This window comes from Mustela nigripes, chromosome 7 (genome assembly GCF_022355385.1).
Source record: "Mustela nigripes isolate SB6536 chromosome 7, MUSNIG.SB6536, whole genome shotgun sequence".
NCBI classification, from domain to species: domain Eukaryota; kingdom Metazoa; phylum Chordata; class Mammalia; order Carnivora; family Mustelidae; genus Mustela; species Mustela nigripes.
Window position 1 is genome coordinate 116,471,599 of NC_081563.1, and position 19,945 is coordinate 116,491,543.

Below are 19,945 nucleotides of genomic sequence, written 5' to 3' on the forward strand. Positions count from 1 at the left end.
AAGCGGAAATGTCAGCAAATGCGTGGGTCCAAAAACAAGACCAAATGAAAGCATTATATAAATAAGCAAAATGTTACTTTTGGGTTTTTCTTAGCTTGTGACCATCATCCCTTTCACATAAGAGTGTCTTTTATCCCTTCTGAGAAGTGATTAACTTCCCCTAACCTTCACCTTCCTTACCACTCAAATCACAGAGTTTTCTTCCGCTGAACCCCATTGAAACTCATCTGAAGTTAATCTGACTGCAGCTGTTTCGGTGACCGAAGCGCCAATTTGTGGGATTAGAAAATCTGTGTGGTCCCTATGTCAGATAATACTTCCCTTCCCTATCTCTTTCAGAAGGCCTAGGTCCTGCTCTCCTGTCTCTTGGGAGGGTCGTCTCACCAGAAGACTCAGATGGAAATTTGCAGTGGATGGTGGGGGGCAGTTCTCTGGACACACACCCACAGGTGCCTAAGCTTAGAGTCTATGTCTTTGAATCCCAGGAATATCTCCCCACCCCTACAGCCATTCTGGGTACCCCTCCTCCACACTGTATGTTACCCTCCACTGGGCTTTTATGAGAGCGTCCCAAAGAGCTGGCATCCTCTCTTAGATGCAGAGTAGCTGCTAAAAGAGACCAGAGGGCTTCTTGCCACCAGCGACATGAAATGCTCTTAGTAAGTTAGAAGCCAGAATCAAAACCATATGGTTTGCTTTGCAAAGATCACAGGGCCCAAAAAACTAGAGGAAGGAGGGCCAGCCAGGGGACAAGATTTTTGGGTAAGGGGGAAGCACCTACCCTAATCCTGACAGTCTGTACTCAAAAGTATAGCCTTCCTGCCAAGGGGCCGCCTCTCCTTGGACTTCTGGCCCACTTGGACTCTCCTCAAGCCCAGACAGGTGGAAGCTCAAACAAGAAAGGCTAGAAGAATGGGACTACTACTCGCTAGTCACATCTCCTGACAGATGCCCCCCAGATGGAAACTGTCCCTCTTTGCTCTTGTCTCTAATGAACGGACATATCCCACATCTTATAAATATTTAAGAAGCAGCCCTTTATCGGCTTGCTTACCATGTATCCAACTAGATTCAGGTTCTTTAAGAGGGGGGTCTTAGATTTTTCCAAGCTGCTCCTGAAGGAAAATGCACAAGTATTATAAAGAAATTCAGGGGCACCCTTGGGCTCAGGCTCTAGGGGTTCTAGGATCAAGCCCCGTGTTGGGTTCCCTGCTCTGCCCGGGGCCCGCTTCTCCCTCTCCCTCTGACTGCCTCTCCCCCTGCTTGTGCTCTCTCTCTCTCTGTCAAATAAATAAATCTTAAAAAAAGAAAGAAAGAAAGAAATTCATGCGAGTAACTCCTTATACAAGGATAGATTATATGAACCCACTCTGGCAAGTCTGGATTTGGATCTGCTTGGGACTTTAAATGTGAGGGTTTGTGTCAGTTCCAGTGGGTTCCTGTCCTTACTGATATGTGAGCAGGGATTATTCATGGGAACCTGGGGAGGAGATGCTGCATGCTTGGAGCTGGGGTAGCTAGCATCGTCTTTTCCTTTGCAGACCAAGACCAGGGCATCTGAGGAAAGATTTAATCCTAATTCTCATTGTCCACTCACTACCTCCCTGCTCCCCGTCTAACCCATGGCTTCAGTGGCTCTAAGCAGCATTTGTGGGCAAAGATCTATGTTCACATGTCCTCATGTGCATGCAGAAGAGTTTGGGGTAGATGCCTTTGTTTTAGGGCCCAGGCTGACCCATAAGTGGGAAGAACCTTCCAGGCAGCCCTTTGATATAAGAGAAGGATAAACCCTCAATACCTTAGAATTGATAGGCTGCTCCATAAACCTCTCCCATAATCTCTTCACCCAGAGCAGATCCTCAATATGCTGGGTCATAGAAGAAAAAGCAGAAGCAAAAAATAGGACAAACATTGGTTTTCCTAACTTTCTTCTATAACTATTATCTTCAATTGTTAGGGGAACAAAAAATCTGATAAACAGGACTGTTCTCCTTCTGGGTTGCTGTTGGAAGTCAGTGTTTACAAGGTTCTGCGTGATGAGTGATTTGAGGGTAGGACTTTGTCTTAAGCTTCTTAGAGTTGCAAGGTTGACCCCTTCCCTGCCTGCCAGATCTCCTGGCTTGCTCTACTATATTTTAAGGTCAGAACATAGAACAAGCTTCTGAAACCACTGGGTTCCAAACATGCTCCTCAATACTAGCCATCAAAGACATGGCTTAAAAACTTGAAACATGCTGGGTGCCTGGGTGGCTCAATGGATTAAAGCCTCTGCCTTCAGCTCTGGTCATAATCCCAGGGTCCTCGGATAGAGCCCCACATCGGGCTCTCTGCTCAGCAGGGAGCCTGCTTCCCCCACCCCCCACCTGCTTCTCTGCCTATTTGTGATCTCTGTCAAATAAATAAATAAAATCTTAAAAAAAAAATTGAAACATGTACTCACAGGAGACTTAGACTAGCTGGAGGCAAGCCTTTGTTCATTTTCTAGTGTTATTTCTCATTGCCCTTGAAGAACTAGACACAGAACAGAAGGGACTGGCTATTTGGGGGCATTCGGTGAAAGCATTGCCAGTTATATTCTGTTCAACCACAAAAACAGGATTAAACTAAGTTTCAGACAAGCTTGCCAGAGCACATTAGACACTGCTGGGTTGGCAGGATTCTTTTGAAGTTTTTGACTCATATAAGTTATAATTTTATTTTTATATGTTGTATACTTTCTTATATAGACCTCATCTTATTTAAGTTTCACAATTATACTATGCTTTGGAAAATGAAATTATGAATATCACATTTATATGGGTGAGGAAACAGACATAGAGATTAAACAACTTGCCCAATTTTATCTAGGTCTGTACCAGAATCAGGACTACAATACCCATTTCCTAACTTCCTGTTCAGTGCCTTCTCCATTCTGCTTTAAGAGCAAATATCCTCCAAAAAGTTGCATTAAGACAGGAGTATTTGGCAGTCATTGGACTCCTTCCCTGGTTCCCATTATAATTGTGGGGTCGTCTTTTTTTTTTTTTTTTTCAAGGAAGAGTTCTCTTTTGCCATAATGTGCTCCCTCAGGTTCATATGCTGTTCATGTGCATGGAACCCCACCATCAAATTACAAACCATTATCTCAATTCATTCCCCAGTATCTCCACTGAGGAGAATATTTACCCACATTACTGATAAAGAAGCTGAAGCTCAGAGAAAGCAGATAAATTAGCTTAATATCCCAAGGCTTATAAGTGGCAGAACTGAAACCAGGATCTTCTAATATTTTAGTCCTCTTTCTGCTATACCCTAGAAACATTAGCCGTGTCTGGCATCAAACAGAGATCTTCTCCCTAAGACATAAATATATTTGTGGCCTTTACCCACATGTGTCATATTCTAGGGCTGGGACACCATACAATATAATATAGATCCTCCAGTTTCTCCAGAAGGGCAAATAGTTCTCCCATTGGGTATCCACACATTAATATATGCATGCTCGCATGGCATGCGCTGCCCCACCTCCCCCTGCCAGGGATTTGGTCACAGCTACAGCATCTTGACAACCTATTTAAACCAACCTATAGTAACTGGCAGCACAGAATCATTCCCTGGCCCGCTGAATCATTGAGCCTCTGCAGACTTTGGAAGAGAGAATTATTAGCGGAAACATCCAAGGGTCTGGGGGATGGGGGTGGGGGCGGGACCCAGAAAGGTATGTAATAAATTCCATCCAGATGTTGGGATTGGGTTTTTTCTTTTTCTTTCTTCCCCCCCACCCCCTCCAATCACACTGAAAGAGTGAACACGTTTTCACCTTATCAAGCAAGGTGGGAAGAACATTGTTTCCTTTATTCATGGGTGGGTCTGCACCAAAGGATTAAGAGGGCCGACAGAATCTAGGTAGTTCAGAGTGGCATCTGAATTATCAGCACTTTGTACACATGAAGGAATTAAACAGATAGGTGAATAATATTGCAAATACTTCAGCAAAATCCAATTAGCAGTGTCCAAGTCCATTCCAATTTACAGCTTCCACACCATTTACCTATAGGGTAGACAGCCTCTTTTGAAATCCTTCTAAGAGATACGGTTGTGCAAATTGGTCCAACAAACAGCTGAACGTGCACGTTGCTCCGTTGGAGAGGGAAAGGCAGACCTAGCCATAAATACTAAATTTTATCTCATGGCCTGGTAGCTTTGTCATGCTTTATGGCTAATAACTGAGCCAGCAGGTAACTCAAAAAGTCCTCTCCAGCAATTCAGGCTCCACTGGGGTTAACTTTTGGTGTGGAGCAGATCTTCCTAAGCTACAGCCTCAGCTGACGTCCCCTTTACGCCACACCTGAGCTCCTGCTCCCTGAAAGGGAAGCCTGAGTAAAGACAGCTGTGGAAGAAGCAGAAAAGGGTTCTTTCTGGCAGCGGCCGCTTCCAACTTCAGGGAAGTGGGCATTGAACTAAAAAGCAGAGCTTGGAGAGGACCAGGAAGTAAATGACACTGGAAAATGGGAAACAGGGAAGAAAGGACCTGACTTCCCTCCCCTCAGAAAGGTGTGCTTTGCAAGGTTTTTTTTCATCTGGACTGGTGAGTCTTAAGATATATAGTCCTCAGACTACTTATTTGAGCAGGACAAAAGAGTCTTACCTGTTTAGTAGATTAAATAAATAAGCCAGCAAACAAAAGAAAACATTTTTGAGATTTTTTGCTGAATTCCTGTCAATTATTTGTAGCTCTCTTTAGACATGCTTGTTTTGGTGCTTTTAAGTTTTGATTGAAATCCTCAGTGGAAAATCTGTTTCAAAGGAAAACAAAACAAAACCAAAAAAACCGCCGCACACACTTCTCCGCCTTGCGTTTTGACCCAGCCCACAAAACAATCGGAACAATCTTTGCGGACCCACCAGAGATCCCTGGATTCACTTGGAGAATCATTGATCTAAAAACATCTTGATTTCAGAACCCTTCTTTTTGACCTGGAATTATCTGTTCTTGACCACAGAGAGCTGCTACTGACGACTCCTGGGACAGGGCCCTGTATAGTGAGAGGTGAGCCCCGGTGTGGGAAGAAGAAATTTCTTTCTCTTTCTCAGCGGGTGTTTTGATATAGTACACTATCTATGCTTGGGATATCTGTAGACTCAATTTTTTCTCCTCCTCCTCCTTCCTCTTTCTCTTTCCTTCCTTTTCATCTTCTTCTATTTTTTGTTTGTTTGTTTCTTCTATAGTAAAAATTTTCCCAAGCCCTTGGTGCCTAGATGAATTTTGCCTGGCACATTTCACTAATTGGAGTTTTGGAATCACAGTTTCTTATTTGTGTGCAGAATTTTTCTAAATAGCTAAGCACCTAATTACTGTAAAAGCAACTGGCCACCATCACACCTTGTAGACAGGTAGGTGAGATTGCATCAGAGAAGAGAAGGCTTCAGGTCTCTACCCTTCACTGTGTCAGAACTGGGAGCTCTATTGAGATACATGTAGGAAAGAAGAACCCTCATGGAGGGAGCAGCCATGTTGCAATGAGTGGAAAACACAGATAATATGAAGAGCAAGTCCAGGGAGTAATGGAACCAGACCCTGGAACAACCACTGGGAAGTTAAAAATCTCCCAATCAAGCCGAACCCGGAGAATGAAATAGTTCCTTTGGCCAGACTGCTCTGAAAATAAGGGAAAAGACTGATTCACATTGAAGGTAAGGAGCGTATCTGCATCTCTTCTGCTTAAGCCACAGGGATCTCATTAAGGATCGGGACACTAACACCGATCGATGGCTTCACTCTGGGCACAATCCTCATCAGGAAGGCCCCATGCAAAGGTAATTACCAGGAATGGTTGGGGGGGGGGACACTATAGCCTTTTGATTTGATCACTCAAACATCCTGTCAGGCAGATGGGAAAAAGAGATCAACCCTTACCTCAAAAGAAGTAAATTGTTGGTTGAAGTATTTGGTTTCAGTACCTGTCAGGTTAGGCTTGGAAAGGCAGATCTGTGGTCTAGGAAACCACATACAGGATTCTGTTGTTTTGGAGCTCTGAAAATGCAACAATATAAAGAAATGTATAACTCAGAATTAGACAATTACTTTTAATTGGGTGTTTTACTATCGAGTGCATAACCCTCATTTTGTGGAAGTGGCCTTGGGTTAGAATGCAGTCTTTCTGGAAAAGGACTCCTTCTGGTTCTTTAAGACCAACTGGAGGAATCTCAAAAGTTAAAATAACATAAAACTTGCCATCTCTTAGTTTTGCTATGAATGTTTATTTATTCCAATAAGTAAGTAAGTATGAGTAAGCATTCTCTGTAACAGTAAGCTGTTACAGCCCGGCACCAGGAAGGAAAGAAGCCAAGTGTTCAGAGTTGGGCAAAAGAGATAAAGATCCAGAGCCTTGATGCTGGTCCAAAAGAGAGAAGAGTTCTTATAAAAGAGAAATACAAAATAAGAACCAAAAAGATCAGAGAGGGGTTGAGTGGAAGCGCCCAGGGTATCATCTTTGATTGAAATTAAAAAAAAAAAATTCAGAGAGGAAAATACACACAAAGAAATAGATTATTATTTGAGACAAAACTGTCTTCACTTGTGTAGGGAAGATTTATTCCGATTCGGGGGATGACATCGGAAGGAACTGTAAAGTTAGAGGTATCCAACTGAAATACCTGTGTAGCTGAGTTTGGGGGCCAAAGTGGTTGCTCCATCCCTTAAAGATCTGTGTGTTGTTCATAAAGCAGCTATTCTGAGGAAAAAGAAGAAAAATGGGGGCATGGCAGAGGGCAGAGAGTTCCATAAGCCCCGCTAATGGTCCCACAAGGCAGGATTCAGCCATAAATTGCCTCCTAGATAGCCATCAGTTCTGTCTCCATCTGTTCCCCAAACCCTTGCTTACAGAGTTTATATATATATATATTCAAGTCTCTTTGAATCAGCTTGAAGTAAAAGTACTAAGTTCAAAACATTCTATATCCATTCATCTGTTGAGTGAAATAAGTCAATCAGAGAAAGACAATTATATGTTCTCCCTGATATGAAGAATTTGAGAGGCAACATGGGGGGCTTGGGGGGTAGGGAGGGAAAAAATGAAACAAGATGGGATTGGGAGGGAGACAAACCATGAGAGACTCTTAATCTAACAAAACAAACTGAGGGTTGCTGGGGGTGGGCGGTGGGTAGGGAGAGGGTGGTTGGATTATGGACATTGGGGAGGGTATGTGCTATGGCGAGTGCTATGAAGTGCAAAAACCTGGTGATTCACAGACCTGTACCCCTGGGGCTAATAATACATTATATGTTAATAAAAAATAAAAAATTTTAAAAAACAAAAATTCATTCTGAATCACAATTTGAATCTTGTTTAAAGATGAAAGGATGAAAAGTAGGACTCTATTCTGTTTAGAAACAGTCCTTACAGACGGGATCCCACGTGTTATGTGTTTTACTCTTCCTTTGATTTATTCTGCTTTTAAGTGCCACCAGGCCTCATTCCATAGTCAGTAATTGGGCTTTTAGAAGGGAGAAAAGTGGTTATTTAAAATTGTCTCCTTATGTTCTATAGCCACACCACCTGACCATTTGCTTCCAGGGAAGTGTACACAGCAATAACTGACTGGATATCTGCTTTAGGTCTGTTCAACTGAAATAAATTAGGAAGCCATCCCCATCTTTGCCGTCACTATAAATTAAGGACACAGAGAAAAACTCACTGAACCCTAATTAAGGCTTTCCTAACTTAGAGCCTAGCCTCAGAGTGGTCAGGTGACCTGGCTCACAGGAGTAGCAGCTCACAAAGCCCAGGAGGTGAAATTAGGGGGCCAGTTTTTGGTACTGCATCTGTGCCTATCTAACTGGGAGACTTTAATCTAGTCATTGACTTGCTCAAGGCTACCATCCTGTGCATCCAATGGGAAAATGAAGACTAGCTTCCCCTACTTACAAGGATGCTTGTGGGTAAGATGACAACCAAAAGTAACTGCCTTCGCTGGGGTAGAGAGAGCTGGGTTAGGCAGAGAAAGTACATTGTGGTAGCTAATGGCTACCACATGTCATTGCTTAATTTTTTAAAATCTTCATCTTCCTCTTCCCTGGGTTCCTGAATGGTCCGGAAATACTTTTCTTTTAAGTAAAGCTTTCATTGAAGATTTTTTTGTTTTTATTGAACAAAGAAGTCTCTACCATGTGAACATACCCAGGAAACCAGAACCTAAATATAGAAATAGGACAAGGGGCACTTGGGTATCTCCGTGGGTTGGGCATCCGACTCTTGATTTTGCTCAGGTTGTGATCTCAGGGTAGTGAGACTGAGCTCCCGTGTTCGGCTTGGTGCCCCTTGCTCAGCAGGGCATCTGCTTCTCTCCTTCTGCCCCTCCCCCAGCACACACGCATGTACACACTCCCTCTCTCTTTCTCTAAGATAGATGGATGAATCTTAACACAAACAAACAAACAAACAGAAATAGGACATTATCAGCACCCAAAGCCCCCTTAACCACTGACTGACTTCTAACACCATATTTAAGTTTTGCTTGTTTATGTACTTTTTAAATGTTATGACTTCTATTGTTTAATATTGGTTTGTAAAATTTGTTACTTTACATAGTCATATTTTGTTTATTCTCAATGTTGTATAGTATTTCGTGAACTAATATGCCATAGTGTGTTTATTCATTCCTTATTGGTGGATGGTTAGATTTCCAATTGAAAACTGTTACGAACAGTGCTACTAGGAACATTCTTTTTTTTTCTAAAGATTTTATTTATTTGACAGACAGAGATCACAGGTAGGCTTAGAGACAGGCAGAGAGAGGGAAGCGGTCTCCAGAGAGCCCAATGTGGGGCCCATCCCAGGACCCTGGGATTATGACCTGAGCTGAAGGCAGAGGCTTTAACCCACTGAGCCACCTAGGCACTCTGCTACTAGGAACATTCTTGAGCAATTTTTTGATGAATGTATGAGTACATTCCTATTGAGTTATCTAGAAGTAAAATTGCTGAGTCACAGAACATATGTAAGTTCTGCCTTAATAGCCACTGCTAGTCTTCCAAAGTCCTTTTCAAAAGTCCAAAATCATTTTACACTCACACCAGTCATGTCTGAGACTTCTGTTTTTTCTACATCCATATCAACATTTGGTATTGTCTGTCTTTTACATTTAGCCATTTTGGTGGGTATATTGTGTAATGCTATTGTTTTTAATTTAAATTTTCTTGATGACTAACAAAGTTGAACATTTTTTAATATATTTATTGGCCACTTGGATATCTTGCTCATGAAATATCATTAATTCTTGAGCCTGTTTCTTCTGTGGGATTATCTGACACTTTTATTGATCTATAAGAGTTCTTTAAATATTATAGATACTTCTTGTGTACATGTTGCAAATATCATTTCCCATAATGCTATCAAGTCATACTGGAGCTTGAGGTAAAAGAAAACATCAGAAATACTGATACTTTATTTAAAATTTTGATATTTTGTTCATCATGGGAATTTTTTGCATTAACTACGATTTTTTAACATATTGCATTAATATCTCGCTTGTCTTGATTACTGAGTTTTGGGCACTGCCATAAAAATTTATATCCAAGCCACCTTGATATACACTTCACTTGTACTCACCGTCATCCTGACTCTTATCCCATTTTGTGGCTTGTATTTTCACTCTTTATAGTGTTATATTTTGAAAAGGAGTTTCTGATTTTAATGAGGTCCAGTTACTCCAGCTTTTCTTTTATAGTTAAGATCTTTTTTTAAAAAATTCTATTTAAGACATTTTTGCTTACCTAAGTTCATGAAGATATTCTCTTATGACTTCTTCTAGAACAGTGCTGTCCAGTAGAATATTCTGCAATGATGGAACTGTTCTGTAGCTATGCTGTCCAGTATGTTTCATGGCTAGCTACTAGCCACATGGGGCTCTTGGGCACTTGAAATGTGGCTAGTATGTCTGATACACTAAATTTTAAATTTTACTCACTTTATTTTATTTTTTCTAACATCTTAATTTTTTTTTCACGTTCCAAGATTCATTGTTTATGAACCACAATTAATTAATCATGGCTAGTGGCAAAATAACCTGACAGTGCTATTCACCTAGAATTGATTTTGAGGTATGGCACAATGTGAAATTTCCTTTTCCTTTCTTCTTCTTCTTCTTTTTTTTTTTTTTTTTAAAGATTTTATTTATTTATTTGACAGACGGAGATCACAAGTAGGCAGAGAAGCAGGCAGAAAGAGAGGAGGAAGCAGGAAGCTCTCTGCTGAGCAGAGAGCCCGATGCGGGGCTCGATCCCAGGACTCTGGGACCATGACCTGAGCCGAAGGCAGGGGCTTTAACCCACTGATCCACCCAGGCGCCCCTCTTTCTTTTTTTCTTTATAGATATCCAATTGACCCAGCATCATGTACTGAAAAGACTGTTAATTCCTCACTTTTATAATTAACCATTTGTTTATATGTGAATCTGGTTCTGGAATGTCTGTTCTTTTCTACTAGTCTGTTAGTTTGTCTTTGTGCCAATTCCATACTGTTACAATTATTATACATGATAAAATATCTTCTTTTCTGGTGTTCCCCAAAATTGTATTGACTATTCTTAAACTTCTGCATTTCCACATAAAGTTTAGAATAACTTTTCAAATTCCACCAGAAAACAAAGCCCTCCTGGGATTTTTTTTTTATTCCATTGTATATATATATATATATACCACATCTTTATCCATTCATCTGTTGATGGACATCTAGGTTCTTTCCATAGTTTGGCTATTGTGGACATTGCTGCTATAAACATTTGAGTGCACATGCCCCTTTGGATCACTACATTTGTATCTTTGGGGTATATACTCAGTAGTGCAATTGCTAGGTCATAGGGTAGCTCTATTTTCAACTTTTTGAGGAACCTCCTTGCTATTTTCCAAAGTGGCTGTACCAGCTTGCATTCCCACAAACAGAGTAGGAGAGTTTCCCTTTTTTCTGCATCCTCTCCAACATCTGTCATTTTGTGACTTGTTAATTTTAGCCATTGTGACTCATGTGAGGTGGTATCTCATTGTGGTTTTGATTTGTATTTCCACGATGCTGAGTGACGTTGAGTACTTTTTCATGTATCTGTTGGCCATCTGGATGTCTTCTTTGTAGAAATGGATATTCATGTCTTCTGCCCATTTCTTTTTTTTTTAATTTTTAATTTTTTTTATTTTTTATAAACATATATTTTTATCCCCAGAGGTACAGGTCTGTGAATCACCAGGTTTACACACTTCACAGCACTCACCAAAGCACATACCCTCCCCAATGTCCATAATCCCACCCCCCTTCTCCCAACCCCCCTTCCCCCAGCAACCCTCAGTTTGTTTTAAGAGATTAAGAGTCACTTATGGTTTGTCTCCCTCCCAGTACCATCTTGTTTCATTTATTCTTCTCCCACCCCCTTAACCCCCAGCAATGTCCACAATAGCCAAACTATGGAAAGAACCTAGATGTCCATCAACAGATGAATGGATAAAGAAGATGTGGTATATATACACAATGGAGTACTATGCAGCCATCAAAAGAAATGAAATCTTGCCATTTGCGACAATGTGGATGGAACTAGAGCGTATCATGCTTATTCCCATTTCTTGATTGGATTATTTACTCTTTGGGTGTTGAGTTTGATAAGTTCTTTATAGATTGTAGATCCTAGCTCTTTATCTGGTATGTCATTTGTGAATATCTTCTCCCATTCTGTCAGTTGTCTTTTGGTTTTGTTGACTGTGCCTTTGCTGTGCAAAAACTTTTGATCTTGATGAAGTCCCAATAGTTCATTTTTGCCCTTGCTTCTCTTGCCTTTGTTTCTAGGAAGAAGTTGCTGTGGCTGAAGTTGAAGAGGTTGCTGCCTATGTTCTTCTCAAGGATTTCGATGGGTTTTTTGTATCGCATTGAGATCTTTCATCCATTTTGAGTCTGTTTTTGTGTGTGGTGTAAGGAAATGGTCCAGTTTCATTCTTCTGTATTGGCTGTTCAATTTTCCTGACACCATTTGTTGAAGAGACTTTCTTTTTTCCATTAGACATTCTTTCCTGCTTTGTCAAAGATTAGTTGACCACAGAGTTGAGGGTCCATTTCTGGGCTCTCTGTTTTGTTCCATGGATCTATGTATCTGTTTTTGTGACCGTACCATACTGTCTTGATGATGACAGCTTTGTAATAGAGCTTGAATTCAGGAATTGTGATACCACCAACTTTGGCATTTCTTTTCAACATTCCTCTGGCTATTTGGGATCTTTTCTGGTTCCATACAATTTTAGGATTACTTCTTCCATTTCTTTGAAAAAAACTGATGGTATTTTGATAGGGATTGCATTAAATGTGTAGATTGCTTTAAGTAGCATAGACATTTTCACAATATTTGTTCTTCCAATCCATGAGCATGAAATGGCTTTTTTTCCCCCCATTTCTTTGTGTCTTTCTTAGTTTCTTCCATGTATTCTATAGTTTTCCGAGTACAGGTTCTTTGCCTCTTTGGTTAGATTTATTCCTAGGGATTTTATGGTTTTGGGTACATTTGTAAATGGGATCGACTCCTTAATTTCTCTTTCTTCTGTCTTGTTGTTGGTGCATACAAATGTAACCAATTTCTGTGTATTGATTTTATATCCTGCCATTTTACTGAATTCTTGTATGCGTTCTAGCGGTTTTGGGGGTGGAGTCTTTTGGGTTTTCCACAAAAAGTGTCATATCATCTGCAAAGAGTGAGAGTTTGACTTCTTTGCTGATTTGGATCCCTTTTATTTATTTTTGTTGTCTGATTGCTGAAGCTAGGACTTCTAGTACTATGTTGAATAGCAGTGGTGATGGTGGACATCCCTCCTATGTTCCTGACCTTAGGGGAAAAGCTGTCAGTTTTTCCCCATTGAGAATGATATTTGGTGTGGGTTTTTCATAGATGGCTTTGATGTTATTGAGGTGTGTACTCTCTATCCCTATCCTGTGAAGAGTTTTGATCAAGAATGGATGCTGTACTTTGTCAAATACTTTTTCTGCATCTGTTGAGAGTATCATATGGTTCTTTTATTAATGTACTGTATCATGTTGATTGATTTGCAGATGTTGATCCAGACTTGCAACCCAGGAATAAATCCCAGTTTGTTGTGGTGAATAATCCTTTTAATGTACTGTTGGATCCTCTTGGCTAGTATTTTGGTGAGAATTTTTGCATCTGTGTTCATCAAGAGTATTGGTCTATAATTCTCCTTTTTGATGGGGTCTTTGTCTGGTTTGGGGATCAAGGTAATGCTGGCCTCACAAAATGAGTTTGGAAGTTTCCCTTCCATTTCTATATTTTGGAACTGTTTTAGGACAATTGGTACTAATTCCTCTTTAAATATTTGGTAGAATTCCCCTGGGAAGCCATCTGGCCCTGGGGTCTTGTTTGTTGGGAGATTTTTGATGATTGCTTCAATCTCCTTACTGGTTATGGGTCTGTTCAGGTTTTCTTTTCTTTTCTTTTTTTTCCTGGCTCAGTTTTCGTAGTTTATATATCTCTAGGAATGCATCCATTTCTTCCAGATTGTCAAATTTGCTGGTGTAGAGTAATAAGAACATATTATGATCTTAAAATTGTTTGTGTTTCTTTGGTGTTGATTGTGATCTCTCTTCTTTCATTCATGATATTATTTATTTGGATCCTTTCTCTTTTCTTTTTGACAAGTCTGGCCAGGGGTTTATCAATCTTACTAATTCTTTCAAAGAACCAGCTCCTAGTTTCATTGATTTGTTCTATTGTTTTTTTGGTTTCTATCTCATTGATTTCTGCTCTGCTCTTTATGATTTCTCTTCTCCTGACGAGTTTAGGCTTTATTTGCTGTTCTTTCTCCAGCTCCTTTAGGTGTAGGGTTATGTTGTATACTTGAGACCTATCTTGTTTCTTGAGAAAGGCTTGTGTTGCTATATACTTTCCTCTCAGGACTGCCTTTGCTGTGTTCCACAGATTTTGAACAGTTGTGTTTTTATTTTCATTTGTTTCCATGAATTGTTTCAATTCTTCTTTAATTTCCTGGTTGACACATTAATTCTTTAGTAGGATGCTCTTTAGCCTCCATGTATTTGAGTTCTTTCCAACTTTCCTCTTGTGGTTGAGTTCTAGCTTCAGAGCATTGTGGTCTGAAAATATGCATGAATGATCCCAATCTTCTTGTACTGGTTGAGACCTGATTTGTGACCCAGGATGTAATCTATTCTGGAGAATGTTCCATGTGCACTAGAGAAGAATGTGTATTCTATTGCTTTGGGATGGAATGTTCTGAATAATCTGTGATGACCATCTGGTCCAATGTGTCATTTAAAGCCTATATTTCCTTGTTGATCTTTTGCTTGGATGATCTGTCCATTTCAGTGAGGGTTGTGTTAAAGGCCCCTACTCTTACTGTATTATTGTCAATGTGTTTCTTGATTTTGTTATTAATTGGTTTATATGTTTGGCTGCTCTCATGTTGGGGTATAGATATTTAAAATTGTTAGATCTTATTGTTGGACAGATCCTTTAAGTATGGTATAGTGTCCTTCCTCATTTCTTATTATAGTCTTTGGCTTAAAATCTAATTAATCTGATATAAGGATTGCCACCCCAGACTTCTTTTGATGTCCATTAGCATGGTAAGTGGTTATCCACCCCCCTCACTTTAAATCTGGAGGTGTCTTTCACTTTCTTGTAAACAGCATATTGATGGGTTTTGATTTTTATCCATTATGATACCCTGCATCTTTTGATTGGGACATTTAGCCCATTTACATTCAGGGTAACTATTGAAAGATATTAATTTAGAGCCATTGTATTACCTGTAAGGTGACTGTTACTATATATTGTCTCTGTTCCTTTTTGATCTACTACTTTTAGGCTCTCTCTTTGTTTAGAGCACCCCCTTTCAATAATTCTTGTAGGGCTGGTTTGGTGTTTGCAAATTCTCTTAATTTTTGTTTGTCCTGGAAGTTTTTTTATCTCTCCTATTTTCAATGATAGCCTAGTTGGATATAGTATTCTTGGCTGCAAATTTTTCTCATGTAGTGCTCTGAATATATTATGCCATTTTTTTCTGGCCTGCCAGGTCTCTGTGGATAAGTCTGCTGCCAATCTAATATTTCTACCATGGTATGTTACAGACTTCTTGTCTTGAGGTGCTTTCAGGATTTTCTCTTTGTCACTAAGACTTGTAAGTTTTACTATTAGATAACAGGATGTGAACCTATTTTTTTCTGATTTTTGAGGGGGTGGGTTCTCTGTGCCTCCTGGATTTTGATGCTTGTTCCCTTTTCCAAATTATGGAAATTCTCTGCTATAATTTGCTCCAATATATCTTCTTCCCCTCTCTCTCTTTCTTCTTCTTCTGGAATCCAATTATTTTAATATTGTTTCATCCTATGGTATCACTTCTCTCTCAAATTCTCCCCTCGTGGTCCAGTAGCTGTTTGTCTCTCTTTTGCTCAGCTTCTTTATTCTCCATCATTTGGTCTTCTATATTACTAATTCTCTCTTCTGCCTCATATATCTTAGCTGTAAGAGCCTCCATTTTTTATTGCATCTCATTAATAACGTTTTAAATTTCAACTTGGTTAGATTTTAGTTCTTTTCTTTCTCCCAAAAGAGATTTTATTTCTCTAGAAAGTGTTTCTCTAACATCTTCCATGCCTTTTTTGAGCCCAGCCAGCACCTTGAGAACTGTTGTTCTGAACTCTAGTTCTGAAATATTACCAATGTGTCTATTGATTAGGTCCCTAGCCATCAGTACTGCCTCTTGTTCTTTTGTGTGTGTGTGTGTTGGTGAGTTTTTTCTGCCTTGTCATTTTATCCAGATAAGAACATATGAATGAGAGAATAAAACACTAAAAGGGTGACAAAGACTCCAGAAAAATGTACACTTACCAAATCTGAAGAGATCCAAAACTGGGGGGAGAAAAAGAGGGCGAACAAAAGAAATATATATATATATATATGAATGAGACTGGTGAATAGAACAGAGCCACCCACTTGATTTTGGGTGTATTTTGGTCTCTTAGAAGAAACTACCTCCCCAATTTTTTTTAAGATTTTATTTATTAATTTGACAGAGAGAAATCACAAGTAGACGGAGAGGCAGCCAGAGAGAGAGAGAGAGGGAAGCAGGCTCTCTGCTGAGCAGAGAGCCCGATGCGGGACTCGATCCCAGGACTCTGAGATCATGACCTGAGCCAAAGGCAGAGGCTTAACCCACTGAGCCACCCAGGTGCCCCTACCTCCCAAAATTTTAAAGAAAGAAGAACTTATATATATACAAAAGTAGGGGTTAACACAATGAAAGGATGGTATATGACTAAAGATGAACATTTTTAAAAAAATTCTGATAAAGGAATCCATCAGAATCCTAGAGGAGAACATAGGCAGTAATCTCTTCGATATCAGCCACAGCAACTTCTTTCAAGATATGTCTCCAAAGGCAAAGGAAACAAAAGCAAAAATAAAGTTTTGGGACTTCATCAAAATCAAAAGCTTCTGCACAGCAAAGGAAACAGTCAAGAAAACAAAGAGGCAACCCACGGAATGGGAGAAGATATTTGCAAATGACAGTACAGACAAAAGGTTGATATCCAGGATCTATAAAGAACTCCTCAAACTCAACACACACAAAACAGATAATCATATCAAAAAATGAGCAGAAGATGGGACGCCTGGGTGGCTCAGTTGGTTAAGCAGCTGCCTTCGGCTCAGGTCATGATCCCAGCGTTCTGGGATCGAGTCCCACATCGGGCTCCTTGCTCAGCGGGGAGCCTGCTTCTCCCTCTGCCTCTGCCTGCCATTCTGTCTGCCTGTGCTCGCTCTCTCCCCTTCTCTCTCTCTGATAAATAAATAAAATCTTAAAAAAAAAAAATGAGCAGAAGATATGAACAAACACTTCGCCATTGAAGACATACAAATGGTATCAGACACATGAAAAAATGTTCATCATCACTAGCCATCAGGGAGATTCAAATTAAAACTACATTGAGATATCACCTTACACCAGTTAGAATGGCCAAAATTAGCAAGACAGGAAACAACATGTGTTGGAGGGGATGTGGAGAAAGGGGAACCCTCTTACACTGTTGGTGGGAATGCAAGTTGGTGCAGCCTCTTTGGAGAACAGTGTGGAGATTCCTCAAGAAACTAAAAATAGAACTTCCCTATGACCCTGCCATTGCACTCCTGGGTATTTACCCCAATGATACAGATGTGAAAAGAAGGGCCATCTGTACCCCAACGTTTATAGCAGCAATGGCCACAGTCGCCAAACTGTGGAAAGAACCAATGTCACTCTCGGCCCGCAAGAACGACATGGAGACACGCGTGGAGGCAAACTTCTTTAATGGCTTCTTTTTATCTTCTTCCCCCTCTGGCGCAGCATAGCACGCAGCTCCGCTGCCCCGCTCGGGCGCTGCCGCCGCCTCCAGGGCCACGCGCCGCCCCTCGGCGCCCGCCACCGCTGCTGCCGCCGCCACCACCATGGTCCGGGCTGCAGCCCCCTCCAGCCGGCGTGGCGCGGCCTGGCTCCCGGCGGGCCCGCCCCTCTACAAGTACATTCAAGCATATATACACCCGGCAGCTTAACCCGCCTAGCCAATCACCGCAGTGCTCATGTACCTCCCGTGTGAGTGGACCTAAATGAACAGCCAATCATATTCAGTCCCTTACAGCTCTTATAGTAGGCCTCCTGTACTGGCTCCCGACATCTCCCCCTTTTTTATTTATTTATAATGGCTGAGATCGTGCCTGTCTTAGGTTGCCAATCCTCAGCACACATGCTTACCCGTCATCGGGTACTCTCCCTGGTCGAAGAGCCCCTGTCTTAGGTTGCTATGGTGTGGGATCAGTCTTACCCGTCTTTGACTACCGATCTAGCATACTTAGCCATATCTGGGGGGAGGTACCAGCTTCAAGAGCCATCATGGCTTGAACCATGAGGTGTTATTGTCGTTGATTGCGACGGACATGGCCACACACCCAACGTAACATTAGTATGTTAGCTGTGATTAAGAGAACAGCCATGGCACCAAGTCCGGCCCACTGTTTGAGGAACGAAACAGATTGCTGTAACATTTTTTTCCTCTCACTAACAGGTGCAATAGTTACTTTGGTAGAATTTATGGATATAATTTGAGGTCGTAATTGCCTAGTTAAATTTTGACATTGATGGTTCCAGGTACCATTAAGCATATTTCCTAACTCTCTAGAGAGGTTAGCTGCTAAGGATAAGTTGTTATGAGCTATAGGGGTGATACAAAGTCCGGCCATATTATGTGTGCATCCTATCGACACAATTGACTCTAGGATATCAAGTTGTTCCTGTACAAGATCAACCCTTTGATTTACAATAAGGATCCCAGCATGCAAATGTCCGTTAATTTGTTCTTGCGTAGCCAATGCTTCAGCGACCATTCCTGTGACGTTGTTGAGCGCAGCTGCTGTCTGTACTGAGGTTGTCAACGCTACCACGGCAGCAGTAGCAGCGGCGGCGGATGCTGCGATAGCTGCAATAATGGCTGCTGTTATTCCAAAGTCTCGTTTATGTCGAAGCAGCACCGGCAGGTTATCGGGGTTCACCTGTACTGGCATCGGGATATACATCGGTATCTTGGCTATTACTGCCGAGTCTCCCACCGTGGCATTCCAACATTCTGATAGCAGACAATTCTGGGACTCACAAGAGAGGCTAGATGACTTGTTAGTAGAAGCATTAAAAACTATGAAGAGAAAGGGAGCTCTAACACAGACGGGCATTGGTGAGTAACTTGTGTGCTTAGCTGAGGTACAATTGCAAGTAACATTTGTTTCAAATCGAGAGCCTACGTGATAGTTGTACGTACAGTTACGCCATGTAGACCCATTAATAAAGTGAAGGCTTTCCAAGCCTGTACATGCCTGTGCAGTGTTGCAGAGCAGCCACCTATCTAGAAGGTGAGCTGATGCACCTTGCGCCGGGTCTTGGTAGGTATAATTATAGCCAAAAAAGGTGGAGTTAGAGTAAGTGGGGATTTTAGGACTGAATGAGAATACTGTTCCCACCCAAACTCCTGAGAGGCTACTATGGCAGCCACTCGTGCGGTGCAGCTCGCACAATAGCAGGCCTTGGTGCAGCAAGGTTTATACAGAGGAGGCCCCTCGTAAGGTGGCGCTGTTGGGGCTGGGCGCGTGGGCACAGGATCTAAGTTATCTACCACTTCCGTCTCTGTTTGTAACTGCGCCATAGCTCCTTCTTTCACTTTTAATTTCAGCTGCGCCATAACTTTCCCCTGCATTTTGAGCTGCGCCATAGCCTTCTTTAGCTTTTCCTCCTTTTTTGCAAGCTCCTTTTGCATCTTGCTCACCTTTTGGCTTTTGGGAGATTTCCCTCCTCTGCTCCTTTCATCATCACTCGAGCTAGATCCCTCACTGTCTGAGTGTCCGTTTGAGCTTTCACTCTCAGAGCTAGTGTCCTTCAAGGAGCCTTTACAAAATTCCTCTTTCACTTGTTCTAAGATCTCCCCTCCCAGTTGCACCGCCTGGCGTATGGGCTCTCGCGGGGATTGCAAACAAACTTTCACTAAAGACCAAACGGCCAGGGTTCCTGGCGTAGTGCGCGGATCGCGTCTAAGGTCTTCTCCTAAATATTCCCATTGGGGAATATTAAGCAATCCCTCCTCTAAGAACCACGGAGCGGTTTGACCCACTTCTCTCAAAAACAAACGAGCTGTTTTATTTTTTAAAGGAGTACCAATTGCTTTAAGGATATCAGAAAGCGGCCCCAGCATTTTATATGTGGCCATCTCGTTTCCCATACCGGAAAGCTTTACTCTCATCCTTATCCTAGGAACTTTGCAGCCATCTCGTTTCCCATCCCGGAAAGCTTTCTATGCTAGTCCTCGACTTGAGGAACTTTCCCTGTCACTAGACAGAAATAGGTGCACTCTTTACCTGATCGTTGCCTAACTCCGCGCGTCTCTTCTGC

General features: G+C 41.4%; 1 protein-coding gene across 1 annotated transcript in view; it reads left to right on the forward strand.

The window, feature by feature from the left end:
* Positions 1–4,668: 4,668 nt before the first annotated feature.
* Positions 4,669–19,945, forward strand: part of ASIP (agouti signaling protein) — a 74,148-nt gene continuing 58,871 nt past the window's right edge. Inside the window, exon 1 of the mRNA XM_059407966.1 lies at positions 4,669–5,029. The gene's annotated coding sequence lies outside the window, so the exon portion shown is untranslated. The remainder of the gene's footprint in view (positions 5,030–19,945) is intronic.